The sequence below is a fragment of the Agelaius tricolor genome, unplaced genomic scaffold, assembly GCF_023055355.1.
Source record: "Agelaius tricolor isolate 1412-34295 unplaced genomic scaffold, bAgeTri1.0.p SCAF_2, whole genome shotgun sequence".
In the NCBI taxonomy this organism is placed as follows: Eukaryota; Metazoa; Chordata; class Aves; order Passeriformes; family Icteridae; genus Agelaius; species Agelaius tricolor.
In genome coordinates this window covers 53,258,419-53,270,641 of record NW_027269262.1, presented here as the reverse complement: position 1 = coordinate 53,270,641, position 12,223 = coordinate 53,258,419, and the positions used below count along the sequence as shown (strand labels likewise).

Here is a 12,223-nt window from a genome sequence, read left to right as displayed (position 1 = left end):
CCATAGAAACAAACACTTCTAAAAGTCAGAAGCCATTTACTCTGAGAATTGCTATCCCTTAGCTTGCTGTAGACTTACTCCCTTAAGCTGATATCCAACACAGGCTGCTACAGCAATATCCTTTCACAAATGCAACCTGCACAACATCTTATGGAAAATGTTTTGTAGGGATCTCAAAGTCCCAGTAAACATGTCTAAAATCTCTCCCCTTAACAGTGGGCACTGAAGCCTGTTGAAATCCACCTGGAGTTTATGGCTGCAGCCCTGTCAAGTGAAATACCCTCTTGTTTGTGGACAAAAGGCAGCGGCTGATGTCTGCAGCCATGCCTGGCCTGCACTGACTGGTGCTTCTCCACAGCTGGCATGCCAACTTTCCTACAGGTCATGAACTTTAGAGTGGCTCTTCTCCAGCATGGTACATTCATTTGGAGCAAAAAAGAAGGGAACAGAAAGGGTGCATATGTCTGCAAGAGAGAAAATTCTTCTCTTGAAATACAGAGTTTAATCTCAGTTCCACTTAAATCAATGAAAAGGCTTGCAATTACTTCAATGACAATGAAGTCATTTTTGCCAGGATTTTACCTGTGTTTAATTTTAGCCATAACATCTTGTGTTTTCAAAAGTAACCTATGATTTAGGATACCTCTATTTCTGGATATATTGTAAGATGTCCATTAGATGTCCACTTTCATAGAAGAAGAGTTTTCATTCTGTACCAAAAGATCAAGCTGGGCAATGAAAATAAACATCATCCTTTGAAAACAATCTCATCTGTATATTTGTTTATTTTGTAGTGTTGCAGTGTTAAAATTAGAATGCTGCAAGGTTAAATTGTAATGTGATCAGATTCAAAATCAAGAGGGAGCCAAGACAAAAGAATAGCAACATCAGAAATAACAATCCATAAGAGATGAATGACAGCAATGTGGGAATCAACAATCACTTCTGCTCTTTAGTCATTGTGAAGTTCTCAATGAAAAAAGTGGCATTTGTCAGAAACCACAGGATCTGGTTCATCCTAGAGTGGCAGATGTGAAACTCTCACTAATGGAGACTGTATAAACCATTTATTCATTTTTTTTTCCACATCTTTATCCACTTTAATAACTTTGGATTTAAAATAATATGCTGTTTTTACAAAGACAAGGAAGCAACCTAATGACCTCGAGGTAATAATTTCAGTCACTGATTCCAGTGGAAGTAATCTATCTTAGCTGTCCAGAATTTTGACATGAAAAGTGTAACCAGCAAACAGTGAATACAGTTTGGGGCACTCCCAGAAAGAAAGGTATAAGATATTCTCTATCCTTATGCAATAAATCAAAAAAGGGAGGGGGAAGTTATTTTAAAATGTGGGCATAACTACTGAAACTCTTCTTCTTGGCCTGCAGGAGTTTTTAGGGGCCAGGCATGGTCTGTTCTGCCTTCAGCACATCAGTGGGATCTTTCTGTTGGCATCTGACCAGCCAGTGGAAAGGAAGATGGATTAGCATTTTCCCAGGCAGAATTTACTTAAAGTCCTGGTATTACTTGCCTAGAAGGTAAGTTTCAGAAACCAGAATGGGGCTTCAGATATTTACTATCCCCTTTTAACAGGTACATTTAAACAATATAAATGCCCTGGCTTGACAGTTAATTCAAGATCAGAAACATCATTATGAAGACATATTCTCTCATGTGGTAGCAATCAATTTAAAATACACCATGTAGAGTATTTTATTTCTGTTAGAAATTACAATTTACACTTTAAAGTTTAGGTTTATGGACAAGGGGAGGGCATTTCAGCTAAACAGAAAATGTAATACTTTTGTTTTTTTACAAACTGGTGAGATCATTGCAATGTTGTCCTTACACTATTTACAGCCTTTTATTATTTATTTACAACCTTAACCCAGTCTTGGTCAGAATTCAAACTACAGTTATGTGAACTTAGTAAAAGGGAGCAAAAGCACTTTGTGCTCCTTGTCTCACTATTTTCAGATCTGTAGCTGTTCTCTACATTGCCAAGTCAAACCCCAAACCAAAGAAAATTTTCTGAACTAATTACACTGGTGGACTGCTGGAAAAACTTTTTATTTCCTAGGCTTTAGAAAGACAAATGGGAACAGAATGGCCTGGCTACATTCTGAATTAGCTTTTGGAAGGATTTCTTTGAACTTCACCCAAAACTTAAGGGCCTGGGATGTTCTACTATTCAAAATATATTTCTGAACTGCAAGAGCTATTTCTGCACCTACCTGATACATTCTCTGCCTTACAGAAAAAGAACTTCTGGAATTTCAGTAGTTTAAAATCACATCTTTCTCTCCATGCAGCTCAGTTAAATGTGCTGAGTCCCTTGTATAACTAAGAGAAAACAGAGAGCAGGCTGGAAAAAAAGCCCTACAAAGAAAATGCTTCACTGTTAGCCATACACAGTCCACAGGTGTGGAGTTACAATCTCTCCTGCAAGGAAGATCCCCAAGATCCCCAAGACCTGAAACTTCCCAGAACCACTGCAAGCTGGTGATACTCCAGCTCATGGGAATTTGTTTCACTGCTTCTCCCAACTGGTTGTGTTTGATGGCACAAAGGTTTCCTGTTGCAGCCACTTCTGTCTGCTTTAAAAACATTAGAATGTCCCTTGTGTCAGAATAATTACACTTAGGCTCTTAAAAACCAAAACCCAAAATGAATAATTATTTAATTCTGCTTTTAGTCTCTTAAGTTATTTATGTGATGTACAGACTTTTATATTACCAACTCGGAGGAAAAAAAAAACCCCTACTAATGGCAATCTTAAAACATACTCCTTCTTTAGATTCTAATCATGGTTCAGGATTACTCCATTTCCCTGCATTTAATACATCACTAATAAATTCACTCTGTAAAGGAGACTCAGCACTGAGGTGCAGCAACAACATGAAAGAGAAGGCATGGCAGAAGCTGGTTTCATAACCTTACACATGGTCCAGCTGTAAGAAAAGGTTTCCTCTTTCACCAGCAGCCAGTGCCCTGTCTCTGTGCTCACAATCTCCCATCATTCCTTTCTGAACCCACAGATTCTCCTTTCCAAAGATCATTGCCAAGTATTCATGGCAGAGACCACCACTGCTCCCCTGTAACACATTATCTTGGCAGTTAGGGAAGGGATTTCCAAGTCTCCAATACAAAAGCACTTAAGAGCACTTCAGAAACAAGATGGGAGAGAAGGGAGTGACAATGCAGCCCAGGGAAGGCAGTGGGGACACCAGAGGAGAAGGGAAACACAGGGAATGGGCAGCCTGGAAGCTAAGGGGTTCCTATCAGTGCCCTTCACGTTAAGATACTGCAAGTATTTTCAAAGCCCACAGAAAAGAGTGAATTGTACCTTTGCAAACAGAGTTTTCAGAGGTCAACAGTTACATTTCTAACAGGGAACAAACACAGAGGGCTTATGGAGTAAAACAAGAAGCACAGGTATTTTTGGTCAGCCTACTGATGAAGAACACATCAGCTTGAAGCAGTGCACCAGAGAAGCATTTGGGCACCTGCTGGATGGCTGCTGATGTGGGAGCTGTGTGTGCACTGCTCAGGAAACAACGAATGGCTGGCAGGAAATGATCATAATCAAACAGTAACTCTTTTGCTTAGAGGCCAAAGGACTAGGCTTTGTTTCTCAAGCCACAGTAAGCAGCACATTTAAGATGCTCAGGACTGATGCAGTTATGTACAGGGTAGGATAATATTCTTTGAAGATAGCTATGGCCACACTTCCAGTGAAACAGGAGGCATATCCTCACCTCTGTATCCACATCATTGCCCAAGACTAGCAACTTTCTTCCATCCTGCAGTGCTGCTAAGATGTATAAACCCACAAAATCATGGTTTGAGATGACAGCCCCTTTCCATGTGTCACAAACTGGTGGTTTTGGTATAATACTGTCCCAGTACATCCACCTGTATAACTGGGACAGATGCTATAAGGAGAAAATTACCTACTAAGATGTGAAGAGAAGTTTGAATGCCTTGTTGCCATAAGGCAATGAGGTCTAACTGGATTTTTCCTAAAGATTAAAAATTACCATAGTTTCAAGACCTCAGTGCATTCCTTAAAGCCTGATGATGAAAATCCTCTCAGGAAACTAATACAGGGGATGAAGTAGAATTTAAAATAGTTTGTCTATTAGATACTGGGGGGGAAAATCCATTTGTGTTGCTATTTAGGGCCATAATGTTTCTTTGAGTAGGGAATCACACAATACCATTTCTATTAAGCTTAAATGTTTTCAAACATAAACTTCTTTAAAATAATCCAATTAAAGCACTTTTCCATGTTTAAACATATTCCAAATAACATGTGTTACTCCTTATTTTGGAAATCATTGCACCATTTGTTCTGTCTAAAAACCACATTTGTATTCATACAGATGAAGTCTGATCAGTTAAATTCTGGTGTTACTATTGCTGTTGAATTTTCCCCCTAGATTAGTTATACAGTTTGACCGTGCTACTAAATTAGGCACCCTAGGAAAGCCAACTAACTGAAATATGGTTTCTTCCAGGAAATCTGGAAAGGATCACATTTTCCCCTTTCTGCAGTTCCTGACCCCTCTCCAATTAGAGAAAAGAAAAAGCAGACAGATTTCTCTAACAACTTTTCCTCATGAAGATCTTCATCATCATTCATTCTCAAACAGTCCACAAAGAAGACAAGAGAATCACATGGTAATCTCCTGTCAGGCAGAAGATCTTACCAGTGCTTCCTGCCCCAAGCATTTGTACAATGGAAGCTTTTTTTCTAGACACTTTTGAGGACTTCATTGTGCTCATAAATCTAGAGAACTGTTAAAGAAACTGGTGACAGATAAGAAATCATAAAATAATTGGTGTTTAACTACGGAAAAAAATTTTCTTATTTTGGAAATATGCTCTTACAGACTACTGTTTTTAAGTGTTTTTAGTGGGTATTTACCTTTTGAATACAAGTACATTTACTTTTGTGTCTGTGAAAATAGATGCACAACTTTTTTTTGTCTGGGTTCTGTAAATATTCAATTAAGCTAATAAACATTTAAACTGAAACAAATTAACTGTGCCAGCGCAATATCTCTGTTTCAATTAACCTTTTAATTTAAATGTTCATCTGCCTACTTTCAATATAATTTAAGACTGGTAAAAATCCAAGAAATCTTCAATATAAGTGAAAGATAGCCTGACTAGAATGGTAATAAGTCCTTAGGTGAGATGTCAGCAATGATTTTCCAAGCAAATTGACAATAAAGAAGGGTGATGTACTTATGAAGCCTAGGGGTTACAAAAATGGAAAAGAAAAAAACCCAACCCGTTTTTTTTTTGCTTTGCTCTGCTAACTTCAGCAGAATTAACAGTCAAGATGTTCCTAGTTTTCCCATATTAGCATTCCTTAGTGCACCCTCAGCTTCAGTGCTGTTGTCAAAGGGTGCTTGAAAGTCCAATCTGCCTCTTTCCGTTCTAAGAAGCACTCCACACAAAAATACCCCTAACTAGAGACAGCCAACAGACTTTTAGTTCTCACCTTGTGATAGAAATGTGTGAGAAGGAACATTCCTAATTACAGTTAGTAGGTGGGTGGGTGGCACAGTGCCTCTCAGCCCTGCAAATCCAGCTGCTTTCAGTCCAGTGCTCAGCTGCAGCTCTCAGTGAGACTGGGCTGGGACACCTCAGAAGCAACCAGAGCTGCTTCAGCATCTCAGAAGAACAGCACACAATGTGACACCATTAATAGACCACCTGCCCAGCAAAAGCAAGGGGAGACTTGCACTCAGCAGTTGTTTTACCCTCCTTCACCCAATCTGACAGTACTTCTTAGGTCACCTATCTTTAATAATAGAGCTCATGGCATTTCATCTTTTCATTAGTCATTTTTCTTTCTAGAAACCATGAAAAACAAGTAATTCAACCCAATAATTTATGTCTAATGACAGACATGAATTTCTTCAGGTGTGTCTGTGTGTGCATTGGTGCATATTGACACACACAAAAGCAAGTACATGACTTGGGCTACATGGGACAGGCAGGCAGGGAGGGAGGTGTCTGGTCATAGATTCATTAACTAGTATAGCCTGAAGTTGGTGGAGGAGGTGGTAGAATCACAGAGAAGACCTTTTCCATAGCTCAGCATCTGGATAGGACCTTTAGTCTTTGATATTCTGAGCTACAGACCATCCCAGCACAGGCTGATCAGGCAACAAATCTGTTGGAAGAAGCTGTGCTGCCTTTTCAGCTCAAAGACTTAACTTCTCTAAGAGCCACCAGAGGCCTTAAGCTTCTGGCTAAAGGAGCTGATTTTCTTCTTTTGCTACTGAAAATAATAATTTGCACATATTCCCAAAAGCATCTCTGAGTTTTAGGGTCTCTGCACTATATGCCCACCTTAAAAAGCTTTTCTTTTGGCTGTACCTCTACCACTCCATCAGGAGAAGAGAATTTTCTTCTCAGGGTATCACAGCATTTGGCATTTTTTCCTTAGGAGACCCTCCTACTGGAAACAGGAGGTTGAACAGACTCTTTTGCTCTGCAAAAGAACAAAGAAATTCTCCATGGTTCATAGCTGCAGAAAACAACATGCAGCAAGCCTGAAAGCAGGGGAGCTCTAGCATCTCATGACTGTTCTGTAGCACAGACTCGTGATCTATGAGCACTTGGGACTTGGCAATATTGAAAACAAGCTCCTCAGAGGAAAAATTACAGGAAGTCTGACCACAGACAAATGTGGCCAAATGGCAGCTTTACATGTGTCCTTGAGGCATTAATATACAAGCTTCCTTTCCTTGCTCAGTAGCTATAGCAGTCCTGGACCAGAGCCTCATTTTCCACAAGCTGCTGAATGCGTTTGACCTGTTTCAGCACACACTTAAAGCTGAAATGGGTGTTGAAGCCAGCCTTACAGACATCCAAGATGAACATCCTGATGCCACAAGCTCTTGTGCTCTATGAAGAACTGAACCAACTTCTCCCAGGATGATTTCATAGCAAACTTCCTTCCAAAGAGAATGGTTTTAATTTTTCCATGTTGAATAGGTTAGGTGGTTGGACCTTTTGGAAATAACTGTTCCTGAAAGCACAGTTCCTGCATGTGAAGAAGACATTCTGGACTGCTGCCAGTGCCCACTCAGGAGATGTTAGTCCTCCCTTTGGAAATGCTTTTGTTCATTTTGATTGAGCCAGATGAACATTTGGATATGGAGCTCGAGCTCCTAGAGTTAGCATCTGCTACTGTAATCACCCATGTACATATTTATCCCTAGAAAAACATCTCAGCCATCTGATAGCTGAGTGAGGGACTGGCCTGCTCCTACTGGTGCACATATTCCTATATCAATTAGTCTCTGCAAGTCGTTCCATATTGGAATCTTGCCTACGTTACTATTTACATACAAGGCATATACACATCGTATCACGTAGCCTTATGATTTCCTGTCTGTTTTGGTTCCTACTGATCAAGAGTCCAGATTTCTTTCTTTCTTCAAGGAGGCTGACACACAGTCATGTCAGTTCAATGGGTTAATTTTTTTTCTTAGCAGTCAAGTCAGTTAGGTATTTCTGCTGTTTTCCACAAATCCAAATCTAGTAAAAAGATTATCATATCAATAAATTGTGTGATTTAATCTGTAGGAGTGGGCAGATGAGATCTCCCTTGCAAATCTGTTGACATTATTAATGAGTTACAGTTCTAATGCTGAATAAAATCTGAATTGCAAAACTGTGCAGTAAATTTATTCTCAAGGCACAGTAGTGCATTTTAGCAGTCTTCCATGACTTTCTCAGCTGGTTCATGTACAAAAGGCACCCATAAACTAAAGAATTATTGTTTGTTTATTTTAAAGGTTTCAGCTAGCAGAGAGTATTAATTGTTTTGAAGGTTTTAGAAAAGATTCAGTGGGGTTAATGACACAGTAGAAAGTAAGAGGAACAAAAGCCCAAGGGGAAGGTTCATATGTACCCACAGATGCTACAAATGAATAAAAAGGGGCATTTGAAAGCACACCAAATTCTTCACCAAATCATGACCAAATTTATAATCTTTAAGGACATTTGTATAGTCTAATATTGTTCTAGAAAAAAATACATGCAATGGAATGCTATTTGGTGAAGGAGACTACCTTTTACTGACAGTTCTCATATTCCTTCTGTTCACGAGGCTTTGCTGAGAACATGATTTTCCATACCCCTATTTTCATAATCTCTTACCTTTTTGCTAGTCTTGCAAAGATGATTAGCTGGACACATTTCAGTGTTATTTTGCTGGTTTTGCTTAATAATGAAGGTTTTAACTAAGATTCTCACTTCCTTTTCTCCCTTCCATGTGATAAACTATCACATCTGTGATTACAAACACAAAAAGAGAGGGGTAGTACTCAGTAAGAAGGTGCCCTGTTTCCTTAATTTCTCAATTCCCTGGACAAACTCACTCCTAGTGCATCTCTGTGACAGTCAGTTAGATAATGTGTTAGTGGTACTATGCTATGAATCACTTGCATCCCTGGTACCTTATACTTCAGGCCACAATGGATGGGCTGTATTACTGAAAGAGCTCTTAGGTGTTTGAATTAGGTTCCTCATTCACCCAACCAAAAAAGGTCCCTAAATCTAGACAGATTAAGCTCCCATGATTACTTAAATAATTTGATCTGGACTCCCTTACTCTGCTCAAAGTGGTGGAATCAGAGCTAAATCACTGTCCTACTTCACTTGAGTTTTCCCTCGTACAGCTAATCTTCCCCTTCAAAGACTTCCACCCTTTCTGAATCCTCATTTTCAAGAATCCCTCCTCAACTTCTTGCAAACCTGTCTAATTCTGGGATCAGGGATCATTAATGGGCTGCACGTTTATATGGTTTTTTATTTCACAAATTCTCTCCCAGGCAGAGTGGCTGCTTCCCTCTTCAGCAGCGTTGAAGTCACCTCACTACAGCCAGGGGAGCCTGGCTCAAACCTGAGCTGTGACCATGCAGTCCCCACAGTGCCACACAAAGCACACTTGCTCAGGGCTGTGAAAAAGCTGCCCACCACTCAGACTTGGCTCAATTATACCCTAACTCAGACTGCCCCTTCCTGTCACTAAAAGGGGTGAGTGAGGGGAAGGCTTGGCCTTTGCACCATCCCTCAGTTTCCACAGGAATGCTCCCAGTCTGCCAACAGTGGCAATGAGCCCTTTGAACATGGGACCACCAGGGTATAAATGCATGGGGAGAAACAGAGAGGTTGCTTGAAATCTTTCACTCAGGGCAGTGGAGAAGGACTGCACATTTCAACACCCTTGATATGTTGCCTGGTGTTAAAGCAGTGTCCTAAGAAAGAAATATGTTGTAATTTGTAGATAATAGAAAGCATTCAAAATGTTGGAAAACCTTGATGGGAAGCAGGAAAAGTACTAAACCATCTAACTTGAATTTCAGGAAGGCTCTCCATCTTCTCCACTATCGTTTTGGTCCCTCAGTTTTTCCCCTTCTAAAGTACTTCCTCCACCTCATGGATGCCACTTGAAAGCCTGTCACATTTAACCTAGTGATGGGTAAAAGAAAAAACAAAAACAGTGCATAAGGAACATGGGGGAATTACTAGTTTTTTGAGTTTGACATGGGTCTGAATAAAATTTAAGTTCAAGGCTGACCTTAATTATTGCTCTTTACCTCTGTGGATGAATGGTTAACAGGGTAAAAACCACAATAACCTGTGGCACTGTTTCCACTTTCATGTCTTTACAGGTGCACTGAAGTTTGTTTAACTGCATTAACAACACTGCTAGACTTAAGGAGGCAGCATAAAACCTGAAGGAGTAAATGATATGAAAATTCATTTCCAAGAAGACTCAGGCAACCTGATGAAGCAGATTGAGAGGGAGAGAGGAAGAAGTGTTAATAAATGCTAAAGAGAGCAGATAATTAAAAAGTACTGATAATAAAAATCATTAAGTAGATAATGCCCTGAATTCTGACTGAAAACAGAGATGTTGTGAACCACTGTGCAGACAGTAACAAAATCAAAACTTGTTCAACACCTTCAAGTGAAGCTGAAACAACAAAAACCCCCTACATATACTTTTTGCATTGATTTGAAGACAATCACCTCCTAATCTGTAAAACTGGTCTCTCTGCAGTAGAAGTCTCTCTCTCTAATTGTTCCAACTGCTGTCAATGTTTTCACATTGTCACATTAGCAAAGCAACTTTAAAATAACCATTTGGAAAAGCTAGGAGGAAACTCTCAGGAAAGTTGAGCTGCCACAAGGAGGAGGACTAAGATCTCAGGTTATCAATGCAGCTGTACCTTACCTGGGTCTGCAGTTTAACACCTCCACACGCCTCTACCCTCCTCTGTGCACAACAAGTACTGGGACCTGGAGCATTTGACCTTCCCCAGCTCTCCAGCAGAAACTCCAGTGCAACCTTTACCTTCAGCAAGGAGCTGTGTTCCTTTTCCCCCTCGTGTTCTGCGCAGAGCAATCTAATACACCTCATCATGTGGTGTGTTGCTATAGCAGCAATGAATCCAGCTGCTGCAACACAAAAGACTGACAAAAAGTTGGGTTTTTTTCCTGTCCACCCACCCGGTAAAAGTCAGGGTTGTTTTCTCATGCAGCAAATCTAACCCAGATAGGCTCATGTCACCTGTGAGAGCTAAGTAATGGCAAAGTCTAAAAAGAGAGACACAAATAAACTACAGGTTTTGCTTTGGGGGACAACTTAGCGTTTATTTTTAATAAAACAAATGAGTCAGTAGTATGACATCAACACCCCTTAAGCACATAATCATTATTTTTCTGCTCCTGCCATTCACTGGTTTCAAAATTTAGGTCCTGATCTCCATAGGAATTGCTACCACAAAATCATGCTCAGCAGTCAGAAATTCACTGGTAATACAGGTACAGATACAGAGCCAGTATAGGTGGTGAACACCAAATTTACACCTTCGGAAACAAAACAACCATGCACTTTCACCATTGTGGTCTGGAAAAAGACTTTTAAAAAATTTTTTGCTTCTGGAACAGAAATTAATTTATCTGGAAATCGCTAAATAATCATTCCTACCAAATTAAGCATGAGGACTAACCATAGCAGAGACTTTTGAGTTAAACACTGATGCTTTACAGCTTCAAATGTATTCTTGCACTACTGAGACATCTTATGAAAACCATTCAAAATTTGCCTTGAGAAGTGTATTAGAACACATGAATTATCACACTAAGGTCCCAAATTTGTAACTGAGTCTTAAAGAACAAATTCATCCTGCAAAGCAGGGCCATATTCTTCCTCCAGCAGTTTCAGCAGGGAAAAGGACAGAACATGTAATGTAGCCAAGCCTTTTCCCTGCAGAAAGCTTCTGCAAGAGAAGGGACTGAAGTGGCAGCAACCTGATACCTGCCACATGAACTGGGTCTTGCATTTCTGAAATGGTCCTATTGAGGTTTGCCCAGGAATCTGCCTTGCCCAAAATGTGCTAGGCATTTTGACTAGGACTAACTGCCTCTTGTTTTCAGGATTAAAAAAGCCTGTTCAAGGTGTGAAAGATACTATTGCTCCAGAATGTAATCCAGCAACCACATCATCAAAAAGTCAACTTTTCTATTTAGTTCTCAATTTGTCTGAATGTAATGGAAGATGTAGAAAAAACAGCTACTGCTATCATGGACCTCAACCCACTCCATTAGAGAGTCCAAAATAAAAATAAACCCCTGATTACTAATTCATTCTCTTTTACTGCTTCATAAGTAGAGTCAAACTCTATCCAAGTTAATTCATAATATTTTTACCCTATTTTCATACAAGACTTGCCAAAGCTGTTTGTGGAATCTGCATCTTGCTGTATCTGTCAGCAAAAGCTGGCTTTGGAGTCCACAGATCTCCAGTTTTGAAGATGCTCAAAGTAGCAGCTGTTTTAAGAGACCTCTGAAGATGGAAAATAGCAATGCAGGCTCCTGAAAGAGTCACCCTTACTTTGCCTTGAAATAGGTATTTATCTATTGATTCACATTTAAAATTCTGTCTGGCACTCTGGATAAAGGGTCAAAACACATGGTGCAGGGGGATTCTCACAATAATTTCTACAGATACTCAGTGCCATTCTCTTTTTAATACACAGTGAATTTTCTTCCCCTGATGCTGATGATCAGAAGAGATAGGCCATAAAGCACATCCTGAGGTTGTATAATATATTTGAGTTTCAATTGCTACACAGTTGTTTGCAACACTGTGTTAAGCATTTTACCCACCAACAACTGCAAA

The 12,223-nt window shown here is 39.8% G+C and overlaps 1 protein-coding gene across 5 annotated transcripts in view; it reads right to left on the bottom strand.

Moving 5' to 3' along the window:
• DTNA (dystrobrevin alpha) overlaps positions 1-12,223 on the bottom strand; it is a 223,917-nt gene that overhangs the window by 114,140 nt on the left and 97,554 nt on the right. The window contains exon 1 of one of the 5 annotated variants that reach the window (XM_071419070.1): positions 10,274-10,407. The exons of the other annotated variants lie outside the window; for them this stretch is intronic. The gene's annotated coding sequence lies outside the window, so the exon portion shown is untranslated. Of the gene's footprint in view, positions 1-10,273; positions 10,408-12,223 lie in introns of those variants that run through there. 5 annotated transcript variants of the gene reach the window in all.